We start from the raw sequence: 15,349 nt of genomic DNA, 5'->3' as shown, positions 1-15,349 counted from the left end.
GGAGGGCAGGCCACACACAGAGAATCTGCACCCTGGTTGACTTGAGCTCACTTTTAAATTTAGAGCCAGGAAGCTTGAAACTAAAACAAACTGCGATGCATTTGGCTATGTGTGGTAGGAAATGAGCTTCCTTATGCTGAAATCATAAAATAATTTACCAAAAGAAATGTTTTTTTAATGATACATAGTAATCGTCTCAAATCATAAATGTTTTTTGTCTCAAGTCAGATCTTAATTTGCTAACCAGGCAGAATAGCTGTTGTTGTGGCTGGCAAATCTACCAGCCTCTCTGACACCGGCATCTGAAGTCCAGTGCTTGGGGGTTAAAGACCCTTATGTGCATAGGGTGAAAGGTTATTAGCATATGGGTGATGGGAGAGGCATGGGCATCAATGGGTCACCTAGGAGGAGAGTAAAATAGAAGAAAGGGTCCAGGCCTGAGCCCTGGGGACACCAACAAATAGAGGGGAAGCAAAGGAGGACATGCCAGCCAAGGAGGTGGAGAAGGACTAGTCAGTGAGGTGGGAGAAAACCAGAGGGGGTGCTGTCATGCCATCTAGGTGGCCACAAGAAGAGAGAGCGTCAAGAAAGAGGACATGCCAAATGCACTGAAAAGTCAAGAAAGAGGTGAAGAGAAAAGTGGGTGTTGCATTTGACTTTGTGCATTTGACTTTAAGGGTGACCCGGGCAGGAGCAGATTCAGAGGAGAATTGAGGACCAAATCCCATTAGAAAAGGTGAGGGAGAGAATAAGAAAGTGGGAATACAAACAACTTTCAAGGAGTCTGTGTGTGAAGGGAAGTGAAAATTTGAGGCAATACCTAGACGGGAATATGTAGTCATGGGAAAAAGATTTTTTTTTTTTTGTCTGTTTTTCAATATGGGAGATTTAGAGCATGTTAGAATGTTCTAGAAGAGACGGAGAAATTGCTATTGCAAGGCAAAGAAGGTATAGTTCCAAGAATGGAGTGAGCAGGGGATGGTACAGGGCTAGATAAAATATCTGAAACAGAAAGGGTGAGGCTAGACCTGCAGATATTTTGTAGATTTGGTTGTGGAAAGATTATAGAGTATTGCTGCTGGATGGGTTCTTTTTTTCTATGGAAAGTATGAAGAAATATCAAGAGGTGTTAGTGGAAGATGTGGGGGATGGATTGACATCAATGGTTAGAAGACAGAGGGACAGGTGTTGAGATTATCTTCTTTTTTTTTTTTTTCATAGCAGCACTATTTATCATAGCCAAAAAGTGAAAACAACCCAAAGTCCATTAACTAATGAATGGGTAAATAAAATAAGATACACCCATACAATGGGATACTATTCAATCACAAAAATTAGAATGTAGAACTGCTACATGCTACTCCAAGGATGAAAAATTATGAAAATACTGTAAGTCAAGCCAGTCAGAAACAACATATTATATGATTCCTATTATAGGAATGTCCAGAATATGCAACTCTGCAGAGACAGAAAGTAAATTAGTTGTTACTGAGGGCCGGGAGGGTTGCGAGTAAAGAGGGAGGGAAGAACATGGAGTTTCTTCTGAAGGTGGTGAAAATGTCCTAAAGTTGATTATGGTGATAGCTGTACCACTCTGTGAATATTCCAAATACCGAGGTAGGTTGGATGCATGTAAACTATATCTCAATGAATATTATTCATTGCTATTAAAATAATAAGGCACCCAGAGTTCCCCGGTGACTCGGCAGGTTAAGGATCCAGTGTTGTCACTGCTGTGGCACAGGTTCAATCCCTGGCCTGGGAAACTTGCACATGCCGCAGGTGTGGCCAAAAATAAATAAATGAACAAAAATAAACATTTAGACAAAAAGACTTTAAATAAAGTCGCAAGAGGGAAAGAGTAAACACAAGAGGGCAGAATGAAGCAGCAGGTGGTGTTGACTGCCTCTGAGATCTCATGAGACACAGGTCAGAATGTTATACGTTCTTCTCAGGCAGCCTTCGGCAGGTCAGGTGCAGGTGAGGATGGGGTGGGTTGGATTTAGCCATGGCTGGAATTCAGCCAGATGACTTATGAGGGGAGGAAGAATTGAGTTTAGGATGTATGACCCTAGAACCCACTTTGGGTAAGGATAGAAATGCAAACATGAGGGTGGTGGGAAATGAAAAAAAGCTAGGGTCATTGAGATTGGAAACCTCAGTCATTCCTTAAAAATTGTTGGAGCAGAACGCAAGATGGAAGGATAGGAAAAGTAATCAGAGAATGAAATTGAAGTTGATACTCTGGAAATCGTACTGAGTATGGTGAGATTAAGTTCAAGAATGAGCTTAGAAATGGATCTCTGAGGTTTGCTTGATTTTGCCCCAAATTGCTCCCCTTCCCTGTCTTACCTTAGGGCCACTGTGCCTGATTTCTTCTGGCCATTCAGATCTCAGTTCAAGGACTAAATTAGCCCCCCAATCCCCACGGAGCCTGCCACTGTCCACCACATCACCTTTTTTTATTTTCATTCCTCCTCTTATTATCCACCTTACAGTATTTGTTTCCTGTCTACGCCTCTGATGAAAATACAAACTCAACAAGGAGAGAAATATGCTTTTCTACTTTGCCATGGTATTCAGCAACTAGGACAGTGTCTGGTACATAGCAGATCCTCAATACATTTTTGCTGTGTGACTGAATAAAAGAGTCAAGCGAGAATTCAGCAGAAAATGTGCCATATCTCCAACACTAATTCCTGAAAATCATGGTTCAAATGTCATCCCTTCAGATCAGAGCTTCTGTCTCTGTTAAAATGCAACTGCCATGTGATACCCAAAAAGGGACACAATGTCATCTACACATGCAGTGCTCCAGCTGAGAGTGAATAACCCAAATCTAGTCAGAAGGCAAAATCGGGCAGACATAAAATGAGGAATTTTCTATTAAAATAAAAATGGACTGTATTCTTCAAAAATGTCAATGTCATAAAAGACAATGACCTAGCAATGTTCCAAATTAAAGAAGGCTAAAGAGACAGGATAATTAAATGCAGCATCTGACCCTAGATGGAATCCTGCATGGAAGGGGAGTAAAATGCTTTAAAGGACATTATATATGGAGAGTAGACTAGATTAAAAAACTGTATCAATGTAAACTTATGAAGTTGATAACTGTAATGTGGTTATGTAAGAACATATCCCTATTCCTAGGAAACACATACTAAAGTATGTAAGAATAAAGGACCATGACGTGTATATAACCTATCCTCAAACAGCACAGAAAAAAATCCATGTAAATAAATATAGTTATAGCTATATATAGATGACAAAAATAACAAAGCAAAAGGTACATTTAGATAAAAGGAGGGTAGGTGGGTGCTTGTGCTACATTTATTTCTACAATTTTTTGTAGGTTTGGTATTACTTTCAAATAAAAAGTTAATCAAAAATTAGGACATCTGGGAATGGCTTAATCGCATAATTATAGTCTTTGAGAACAGAAGGGTCTTTACAGATCAAATAAGCTGAATCCTTCCTTTAACAGATAAGAAGACTGAGGCCAGAAAAGTGTCATGGGTTTTAAGCGGGAAATCAGATTAGGAATCAATTACAGTTTGTGACAGTAGACATACACCTACCCTGTGACCTAGCAGTTCCACTCTTGGATATTTACAAATACAAATTTAAAACGCTACATCCAGAGTTTCTGTTGTGGCGCAGTGGAAACAAATCCAACTAGGAATCATGAGATTGTGGGTTCGATCCCTGGCCTTGCTCAGTGGGTTAAGGATCTGGTGTTGCTGTGGCTCTGGTGTAGGCCGGTGGCTACAGCTCCGATTAGACCCCTAGCCTGGGAACCTCCATATGCTGCGGGTGTGGCCCTAAAAAGGACAAAAGACAAAAAAAAAAAAAAGAAAGAAAGAAAGAAAGAAAAGAAAACCCTACGTCCACACAACACTTGTGTAAGAATGGTCATAGTAGCTTTAAATCATTGTAAATCATGGAATGATAAAGATTGAAGTACGAGTATACATCACAACATAGATGGATCTCCAAAACACTGGGGAGGGATCCCTCTTTCTCTAAGTGTATAAGTTTGTGTAATATCGGTATCATTTCTTTCTTGAAGGTTTTATAGAATTCACCAGTAAAAACATCTGTGCCTGGGAGTTTACTTTATGAAAAGGATTTTTTATTGTAGTCTGAACACTGCTGATGATACATTTTGGAAACTCTGGATTCTGCTATCTTCCTTTAAAGGCATTACTTTTTGTTCTAGTGGTTAAATTAGGAATGGATCACCTATCTGTTGAAGGCCTAGTTTAAGGTTTGTTTAGGTCATCCATGCAGGTTTTTTTTTAATTTATTTATTTTTTATTGTACGATCTTTATTTTTTCATTATAGCTGATTTACAGTGTTCTGTCCATGTCTACTGCACAGCAAAGTGACCCAGTCATAGGTAATTTTCTCACATTATCCTCCATCATGTTCCATCACCAGTGACTGGATATAGTTCCCAGTGCTATACAGCAGGATCTCATTGCTTATCCACTCCAGATGCAATAGTTTGCATCTATTAATCCCAGACTCCTAGTCCACCCCACTCCCTCCCCTTTCCCCTTGGCAAACACAAGTCTGATCTCCAAGTCCATGAGTTTCTTTTCTATGGAAAGGTTTATTTGTGCTGTACATTAGATCCCAGATATAAGTGATATCATAAGTATTTGTCTTTCTCTTTCTGACTTACTTTACTTAGTGTGAGAGCCTCTAGTTCCATCCATGTTGCTGTAAATGGCATTATTTTGTTCTTTTTTATGGCTGAGTAGTATTCCATTGTGTATATACCATACAGGTTTTGCCATTAATCTTAGGGTGGGTTTCTTAATCCTTGGATGTGGTCTTTACTCCCAAGGCAGAACCCTTCTATGATTCAATGGATAGCTTGAGGTATTTACCAAGCCCAACTAACTCAGCAGGACAGGAACTCCAAATTCCTGTCTCCCATCTGTGGGCATCTGCAGAAGTGTCTAGTCAATTTTTTCAGCCCTTTTTGAATGATGGTTTTTCCCCAGGATTTCTTGAAAGTCTCATCATGCATGCACAGTTCCATACTTGCCAAGAATTTGAGGGGTATTTTCATTTTTTTTTTTTTTTTCTTTTTAGAGCTGCACCCATGGCACATGGAAGTTCCCAGCTAGGGGTCAAATCAGAGCTACAGCTGCCAGCCACAGCCACAGCAACACAGAATCCAAGCTGCATCGGCGACCTATACCACAGCTTGCAGCAATGCCAGATCCCCGACCCACCAAGCGAAGCCAGGGATCGAACATGCATCCTCATGTATACTAGTCAGATTTGTTCCCACTGCGCCATGATGGGAACTCCCTCTTACTCTTTTATACCATTTCCCTTTTCAATACCAGCTGCTCTGACATTCACAGACTCCACCTCTGACTTCTTAGGTCCATGAGACAGCCACCTCCAGTCTGAGTTCTGTCCCTCCAGGGTTGCACAGGCCAGAGAGTGCTCTCAGGGCAAAAGCTAGATAAGTATGGCTCTCATACAGTGTAGTTTTCTTTCAAAGGACATATCCTTCCACTGTCTCCCATCTCTGGGTCACTCTCCAGTGCCTTCAAAGAGTAAATTAAAAAAAAAAAAAAAGACTCTAACATTTAGAGCAATTTTAGGTTATAAGCAAAATGGAACAGAAAGTACAAAGCTGGAGTTCCCATTGTGGCGCAGTGGTTAACAAATCCCACTGGGAACCATGAGGTTGCGGGTTCGATCCCTGGCCTTGCTCAGTGGATTAAGGACCCAGCATTGCCGTGAGCTGTGGTGAAGGTTGCAGATGCGGCTCAGATCCTGCGTTGCTGTGGCTCTGGCGTAGGCTGGTGGCTACGGCTCTGATTCGACCTCTAGCCTGGGAACCTCCATATGCCGTGGAAGTGGCCCTAGAAAAGGCAAAAAGACAAAAAAAAAAAAAGTACAAAGCACCCGCATGTACTTCCCACCCCTACATATGCACAGCTCTCTCACTATGCACATCCCACACCAGAGTGGCACAGTTACTACAACTGATGAGTCCACCTGATGCAGCATCACCACCATAGTTTTTTGTTTGTTTTATGGCCGCACCTGTAGCATATGGAAGTTCCCAAGCTAGAGGCTGAAGCGGAGCTGCAGCTGCTGGCCTACGCCACAGCCACATTAACAGCAACATGGGATCTAAGCCACATCTGCAACCTACACCTCAGCTTGCAGCCACACCAGATCCTTAACACAATGAGGGAAGCCAGGGATCAAATCGCATCCTCATGAAGACCGTGTCAGGTTATTAACCTGCTGAAACTCAACAGGAACTCCAGCCACAACAGGAACTCCTATCACCATTTATATTAGGGTTTACTCTTGGTATTCAATGGGTTTTAACAAATATACATGTATCCACTATTATAGTATTATCCAGAATAGTTTCACTGTTTTAAAAATCCCGCTATGTTCTGCCTGTTCATCCACCTTACCCTCTAAATCCTGGAAACTACTGATCTTTTTACTGTCTCCATAGCTCTGCCTTTTCTAGCATGTCATATGGTTGAAACCATACATCATGTGTCTGTTTCTGATTAGTTTTTTTTCACTTAATAATATGCATTTAAGTTTCCTCCATATCTTTTCCTGGCTTGATAGCTCACTTTATTTAGAACTGGATAATATTTCATTGTCTGGATGTATCACATTTTATTTATCCATTCACCTACCATAGGACACCTTGGTTGCTTCCTAGTCTTGGCAGTTATGAATCAGGCTTCTATAAACATATGTGTGGATATTTTTATGTGGATATACGTTTTCAACTAGATTGGGTAAATACCAAAGAGTATGATTACTGAATCATATGGTAAGAGTATGTTTAATTTTGTAGGAAACTGTCAAACTGTCTTCTAAAGTGGCTGTACTGCATCCAGTCTCTTGGGATAGACCATGATGGAAGATAATATATGACAGGGTCATTTTGTGTTATAGCAGAAATTGGCACAGCACTGTAAATCAACTATACGTTAAAAAAATTAAAAACTAAAAAGAAATAAACTGGCTATACCATTTTTTCATTCCCACCAGCACTGCATGAGAGTTCTTGTTCTAAATCCTCACCAGCATCTGTTGTCAGTGTTCTGGATTTTAGCCATTTTAACAGGTGTGTAGGATTCTCTCATTGTTGCTTTAATGTGCAATTCCCTTATGACATGATATGGAACATCTTTTCATATGTTTACTTCATGTCTGTATATCCTACTCAGTGAAGTTTCTGTTCAGGTCTTTCACTTATTCTTCCATTAGGTTGTTTATTTCCTTATTGCTAAGTTTTAAGTGTTCTTCGTATATCTTGCATAACAGGCCTTTACCAGGTATTTCTTTTGCAAATATTTTCCCCCAGGTTGTGCCTTCTCTTCTCATTTTCTCGAGAGTGTCTTTTAAGAGCAGGAATTTTTAATTTTTTTTTCCTAGGGCCACATCTGTGGCATATGGAAGTTCCCAGGCTAGGGGTCAAATCAAAGCTTCAGCTACCAGCCTGCACCACAGCCACAGCAACAAGAGGTCTGAGCCATATCTGCAATCTATACCACAGCTCTCGGCAAAACCAGATCCTTAACCCACTGAGCAAGGCCAGGGATCAAACCCACATCCTCCTGGATACTAGTCAAGTTTGTAACTGCTGAGCCACGATAGGAACTCCCAGGAATTTTTCATTTTAATGAAGTTCAGTGTATCAATTATTTTTTCATGTGTTGTTCCTTAGTGTTGTATTTTAAAAGTCATTGCCATGCCCCAGATCATCTAAAATTTCTTTTATGTTATCTTCCAGGAGTTTATTAGGTTTCATTTTACATTTAGGTCTATGATCACTTTTAATTTTTTTTTTAATTTTGTAAAGTCTGTCTGGATTCATTTTTTGCATGTGGATGTCGAATTGTTCCAGCACCATTTGTTGAAAAGACTCTCTTTTCTCCATTGTATTTCTGCTGCTCCTTTTTTAAAGATCTGTCGACTATCCTTATGTGAGTCTGACTCAGGGCTCCCTACTCTGTTCCATTGATCTATTTACCTCTTTTTTTTTTTGCCAACACCGCCCTGTCTTGATGACTGTAGCTTACTAGCAAGTCCTGCACTCAGACAGGGTCAGTCCTCTGACCCTGTTTTTCTCCTTTAATGCTGTGACAGCTCCTCTGGATCTTTTGCCTCCCCAGATAAATTTTAGAATCAGCTTGTCAATAGCTACAAAATAACTTGCTGGGATTTTGATTGGGACAAAGAGTAATTTCTGAGAGTTTATCATTGTGATCAGTAGGAATGCTCGTCCAAAACGAGTATTAAAGGCTTTCCTAGCACTGACTGAGTTTGCTAGACTGCTAGAAAATGAAAAGTCTAAATACCCAGGCCCTGCTTCCAGTATTCTTAAAATCCAGTTGGAAAGAGAAGATTACCATGGGAAACAACTAGAGAACAAAAAGACTTCAAAAAGTAATGATGTCGAAAACATAGGCCAAACACTCTCTGACATAAACGACAGCAACATCTTCTCAGATCCACCTCTTAGAGTATTGACAATAAAAACAAAAATAAACAAATGGGACCTAATCAAACTGAAAAGTTTCTGCACAGCAAAGGAAACCCTAAACGACACGAAAAGACAACCCACAGAATGGGAGAAAATCTTTGCAAATGAATCAACTGACAAGGGATTGATCTCCAAAATTTACAATCAACTTCTGCAGCTCCACACCAAAAAAACAAACAACCCCATCCAAAAATGGGCAGAAGATCTAAACAGACAACTCTCCAAAGAAGACATACGGATGGCTGAGAAACACATGAAAAGATGTTCAACATCACTCATTATTAGAGAGATGCAAATCAAAACCACGATAAGGTACCACCTAACACCAGCCAGAATGGCCATCATCAAAAAGTCTACAAACAATAAGTGCTGGAGAGGGTGTGGAGAAAAAGGAACCCTAGTACACTGTTGGTGGGATTGTAAATTGGTGCAACCACTGTGGAAAGCAGTATGAGATTCCTCAGAAAACTAAAAATAGAGCTACCATTTGATCCAGCAATCCCTCTCCTGGGCATCTACCCAGAGAAAACCATGACTTGCAAAGACATATGTACTGTGATGTTCACTGCAGCACTATTTACAATAGCCAAGACATGGAAACAACCTAAATGTCCATCAACAGAGGAGTGGATCAAGAAGAAGTGTTACATATACACAATGGAATATTACTCAGCCACTAAAAAGAACGAAATACCGGCATTCTTAGCCACATGGATGGACCTAGAAACTATCATGCTAAGTGAAGTCAGCCATACAGTGAGACACCAACATCAAATGCTTTCACTGACATGTGGAATCTGAAAAAAGGACAGACTGAACTTCTTTGCAGAACAGATGCTGACTCACAGACATTGAAAAACTTATGGTCTTCGGAGGAGACAGTTTGGGGGGTGGGGAGATGTGCTTGGGCTGTGGGATGGAAATCCTGTGAGATCAGATTGTTATGATCATTATACAACTAAAAAAAAAAAAGTAATGATGTCATGTTACCTGGGTAATAAAATCAATCAAGGCATTAAGAGTTCAGAGAAGAAAAAATTCATTCAAATATATTTTACCCCCCTACCCACCAAGTGGAGTTCTCCTGTGGTACAGTGGGTTAAGGATCTGGCACTGTCACCGTGGCCTCTTGGGTCACTACTATTCCATCCCTGGCCACAGCACTTCCACCTGCCAAGGGTGTGGCCAACATTTTTTTAATATGCAAATATCCAGGTTCTCTGCATCACCAAACTTTCCCTGAAAATTCTGTTTGGCGTAGAGTATGTGCAAGGCCACATTTTTCAGAATTTGAGTGTCACTGCTATTTCTCAGGTGCCAGAGGTCTAGGATTTTGACATGGCCTAATGGTACCTTGTCATTAGCCAGGACACTGGAAACAAAGTTCTTTATAGAAATTCATTATCCTTCTTTCTGCTTATGAGCATTCAATTTCCACAGATTCTCCCTGGATTGTCCTGGGGAGTGGGGCTGACAGACATTTGCTGTGCTTTACTAATCAGAATTTGAATTCTAAGAGTCCAACTCACTAATACAAGTGATTTTTCAACAAGAAAAGGAGAAAGGCAGAAAGGATAAGAGAAAAAAATATTTGGGTAACTTACCCATCTTGATTTTCACTAAGCCTTGATGTTTGAGAATGAGGCTTCACTTAGACTTCCTCTGTGCCATGGCACATAAAGGCTGTACTCTGCCTTTGAATATTACTCACCTTGTGAACCCATTTGCCAAGTCAATTAACTTTTACAATTCCATCTCCAGTTGAAGGATGATCAGGCATGTGCTTAGCAGAGTCTGGCAGGAGGGACATTCTTGGCAGAGGAGCTGCACCTGCAAAGACCAGAAAGGGTCACTTCACACAGAGCAGAAGTAGGTGGTCCCCTCTGGCCATGCCTAGGGTACAGGAGGAAAAGAATGGAAAAGAAGCTGGGTAGTTAGTGCCATGCTCAGGAGTTTAGACTTCCTCCTGAAAGAAGCCAGGAGCCACCAAAAGATTTTAAGTGGGTTGTAATCAGTCTTGTGCTTACAGATTCTTCTGGAAACAGCACAGAGACTGGACTGGAGGGGATAAGACTGGAAGCAAAGAAACAAGAACTTACACAACTGCCCATTCAAGAAACAGTGAGCACTGTGGAATATTATTTACCCATAAAAAATAAAATGCTAGCATATGCTTCAACATGGATGAACCTCAAAACATGCTACATGACAGGAGCTAATCACAAAACACTATATACTACAGATTTCCAGACATATGAACTATCCAGCCTTGGGAAATCTATAGAGGAATAAAGGAGATTAGGTCACCAAAGGCTGAGAGGAGGAGGGAGGGATTGGGAGAATGGCTAAGGGGTGCTCTCTGTGGAGTGATACAAATGTCCTAGAATTGATTGTGCTAATAGATGCACAACTCTGTGACTTACTAAATACCACTGAATTGTACACTCCAAAATGGTAAATTTTGGAATTCTCTGGTGGCTTAGTAGTTAAGGATTTGGCGTCACTGCTGTGGCTCAGGTTCAATCCCTGGTCTGAGAACTTCCAAATGCTGTGGGCAGAGCCCCCAAAAAAAGGGCATTTTATGACATATGAATTACATATCAATAAAAAAAATTTTTTTAACAGAAAAACAATGAGGTGGGAACCAGAGCAGTGACAATTCTCTGATTCCGACTGGCTAAATTGGGTGAATGGGGTACCACAAATCAGGACAGGGGATTTAGAAGGATGACAAGCTCCTTTATGACATTTTGGTTTGAAGTGTCTGTGAAGTTTTAAGGTGGTGATGAATAATGGCCAGAGGAACTTATGAGAGAGAGTCCAGGAGGAAATTTTTGAAATAATTCAGCACATGCTTTTTCTATGGAAGTGAATACAACAAACTCAGGAGGGCACGTGGGGTGAAAAGAGGCCAGGGCAAGACCACTAAGGAATGTCATATTTAAGGAACAGACAGAAGAGTTTCCTTCAAAAGAGAGGAAGAAGAAGTTATTGACGTGCAGAGGTAAGTAAATACCCTCACATGTCACTAACTCAGGGTTTCAAAATACTTGGAGCATCTCCAAATATGATTTGGTTTCCTCAGGGATTCTGGTGGTCAAGGCCGTCCATCCCAGACTCCATAGGACTGACATTGCCGGTGATGAGACCACTAGCTGGACACCAACCACCAGATTTCTGTGCTGTGGTGAAACCTAGCATACCTACCTGCTTTTGCTCATCTGTCACGTGGTTGGGAACATCCTGCCGTTTTCATTTCCCCTGTTCTGCTAATGAAGTGGTTATGTTCAGCTTTCATCATAATTAGCATTCGTTTAGTTCAAGTGCTTTGTAATTATGCTAATTAATTTTTATACATTAACACATGGCAAAATGTTGCAAAAGCAAAACATTTTTTTTTTATATTTTATTTTATTTTCCCATGGTACAGCAAGGGGATCAAGTTATCCTTACATGTATACATTACAATTACATTTTTTCCCCCACCCTTTCTTCTGTTGCAACATGAGTATCTAGACAAAGTCCTCAATGCTACTCAGCAGGATCTCCTTGTAAATCTATTCAAAGTTGTGTCTGATAAGCCCAAGCTCCCCATCCCTCCCACTCCCTCCTGGCAAAACATTTTTCTTACTTGCAAAGTAAATGAAGCCTCCTTGGACTGAAAGCCTACCTAAAAGCAGGGTAAAAGGAAATGGAACTCCCAAACGGAGGAAAACCTCCATTTGCTGAAAAACTATGAAAAAATGCGCTGAAAAAATTTTGCCTTCAGAAAATTAGAAAAATAAGTTCACCCAAACCATACCTCTTCCATTTTTCTCAGCCAGTCATCCCTTCTCAATGAGCTCAAGGTTTAAAAAAACAACAACAGGAGTTCCCATTGTGGAGCAGCAGAAACAAATCTGACTAGGAACCGTGAGGTTGTGGGTTCGATCCCTGGCCTTGCTCCGTGGGTTAAGGATCCAGCGTTGCCATGAGCTGTGGTAGGTTGCAGACGGGGCTCAGATCTCACATTGCTGTGGCTGTGGCGTAGGCCAGCAGCAACAGCTCCAATTAGACCCCTAGCCTGGGAACCTCATATGCCATGGGTGCAGCCCTAAAAGACAAAAACAAAAAACAAACAACAACAACAACAGATTTTTCAATACTTGTTTTTATTCTTTATTTAAATTTTAAATATGGAATTATCAGCCAATGCTGCCAAGATAGGTGCTTCAGATTACATTCTTTATTATTACCTTCCAAGCAATAAGTAGGCTTTACTTGTGTAAGCCCTGCATTATGATTTTGAACAATCTCCTTCACATATTTTTTTGTCTTGACCCTCACAGCAGCCTGGGGTGGAGCCAGCAAGGTCAGGAGAGGCTGCCAACTCCGTTTCCCTATCCATGTGGCCCTAGGCGTGTCACTCTCTGTCTCGTTTTCTCATTTCTAAAATGAGTGCTACTCATTGCGGTTGCCTGAAGATTAAATGAGTTCATATATACAAAGTGCTTAGGACTGTGCCTGACATAGAATAAATGAGCAATAAATATTACAGGTGACACTTGAACAGTGTGGGGGTGGGGGCAGTTTAGGGACAACAATAACCCTTCCACTCCTGCAGTCAGAAATCTGCAAGGAACTTCTGATCTTAAAAAACTTACGGGAATGTGTGTGTGTGTGTGTGTGTGTGTGTATGACTGTCACTTTGCTATACAGCAGAAATTGGCCCAGCACTGTTAATCAATTATACCTTAATTTTAAAAAAGAAAGTAAAAAAAAAAATCTTCCTAAATAGCTCATTGTTGAGCAGAAGCCTTCCAATAATATAAACAGTTAATATACACATTTTGCCTGCTATATATATTTCTACATATATTTTATGCACTTATAACTTTTGCTTAGCTTTTTCAATATTTCTAGGGTACAAATTTCATCTGCAAGTTTTTTCAAATTATCACAAATCTCAAAAAAAGGTTTAAACTATTTATTAAAAAAAAATCTGCTTATAAGTGGACCCATGCAGTTCCCACTTGTGCTGTTCAAGAGTCAACTGCATTAATATCATAGTTCCCTTCCTTACCAATGTTTCCTGAGATCAGAGGAATAGAAAGACAAAGCTATTCAAATAACAGCAGAGCTCCCGTTCATATCTACAAGTTCAGATGCTTTTTCCTCAGCCACTGGACCAATAACAATTGGGGCTTTGGGGCACAGCCCAGTACCTTAGGGAACACCCCAAGACGATGCTGGGTGATCCTGAACCTAGCAGGCCCTGGGGATCAGAGTGTTGGAAAGGCCCACCCACCCACCTACCACGCCCTGGGCTGGGTAACCTCCAGCTCAGGGTTGCAGCATAGACTATGCTGAATATTGGTCTTGCATCTACATGCAACCCAACGCATCTCTGGCGTTCCCTTTAGGATAGATTCCTTGGAGAGGAATTACTGGGTCAAAGGTGATTATTTATTTATTTATTTATTTATTTATTTATTTATTTTTGTCTCATGGTACAGCTTACCAAATTGTTTTCCGAAATCAGTACAACAAATTTGGTTGTACCAACTTCTACCACTTGCTGTGGGCAGGACATTAAAACGCTGGTCTTGGAAGTTCCCGTTGTGGCTCCGCAGTAACAAGCCTGACTAGTATCCATGAGGATGAGGGTTTGATCCCTAGCCTTGCTCAGTAGGTTAAGGATCCAGCATTTCCGTGAGCTGTGGTGTAGGCCATACCTGCAGCTCTGATTCTACCCCTAGCCAGGGAACTTCCACATGCCCCAGGTTCGGCCCTAGAAAGCAAAACAAAAAACAAACAAACAAACAAACCACTGGTCTTCACCTTTACTAATGCTGAATATTTTAAGAAACCTGTGTCAAATTGACAGGCTGTAAATAGTGTTTCAGTGTCAGTTTAATTTGTGTTTATTGAAGGTACAGATAGGTTAAATGTCCTTTTCCACATGTTTATTCCCTCTTTACTGTGGGGGGGCAGTAAGTGTGTATTATTTATGTCACTGGTCTGCTTTTTCCATTTGGTGGGTTCTTTTGAGGTTTTCCTACTAATTTTAAGTATTTTTCTACTTTGTGAATATTAACTGTTTGTCATGTTTATTGCATATATGTTCTCCCATATGGTCTTCTTATTTTAATTCCTTCATATTGTATGTGTGGCTTTTTAAAAAACTGTGTAGTAGTTTTACTGGCAAGGCTGTTAAACCTGTTGATTTCTTCCTTGTGATTTCTTCCATGGCTTTTATGCCATTTTCAGTCCCATCCTGTCTCAGACTGGGCCCTTTCAAATAGAAGCTCTACTCATTGTACGGCTGATGGAAACTCTCAGACCCACCTTCCCAGAGCAAAACTGCCACCTCTCCAGCCACCTCCATCCAGATGGGGGTCATCTATACACACATTTCTGAATGGTGATCTGCCATTTTTTCTTACATTAAGACCCAAACATCATGACAAACACGTTTATCTGTGTGACCACGGCTTTGTGCACACATTCTTGAGGTCTCTTCCACAAGGAAATCCAGGTCCTTCAACCATATCTTTTAAAGAGTTCTCTGAGCCCTTCCTTTATGCATATGGCAGGATTTGGGTTTATCTGCAGATACATCACCTTGCCTTTCTCCTCATCAAGGCCTGGCTTCCATTTGCTTCCATTCTCAGGGATTTAAAAGCCAACACAATACGGTGCCATAGGAAAACATCAAAATTTCCTCTGTATCTCTCCATAGCCACTCTCAATATTAAGAAAAGGACCTGATTCCTGAATAATCTTATCTGGAACATATAATAATTATC

At 40.7% G+C, this 15,349-nt stretch overlaps 1 long non-coding RNA gene across 3 annotated transcripts in view; it reads right to left on the bottom strand.

Moving 5' to 3' along the window:
- The window catches only part of LOC110260034 (uncharacterized), a 149,295-nt gene that overhangs the window by 12,186 nt on the left and 121,760 nt on the right, over window positions 1-15,349 (bottom strand). Inside the window, exon 3 of one of the 3 annotated variants that reach the window (XR_014842259.1) lies at window positions 10,269-10,391. This is a non-coding gene — a long non-coding RNA (uncharacterized LOC110260034). Of the gene's footprint in view, window positions 1-7,855; window positions 10,392-15,349 lie in introns of those variants that run through there. The other 2 variants (XR_014842257.1, XR_014842258.1) reach the window with 2 other exon arrangements.

Source organism: Sus scrofa, chromosome 3, assembly GCF_054392235.1.
Source record: "Sus scrofa isolate SSC_HxYL_T2T_F1_AM1 chromosome 3, Sscrofa_HxYL_maternal_Yorkshire_Landrace_v2.0, whole genome shotgun sequence".
Lineage (NCBI taxonomy): Eukaryota > Metazoa > Chordata > Mammalia > Artiodactyla > Suidae > Sus > Sus scrofa.
Note: the sequence above shows the minus strand (reverse complement) of the source record. Positions and strands in the feature narration are given on the sequence as shown.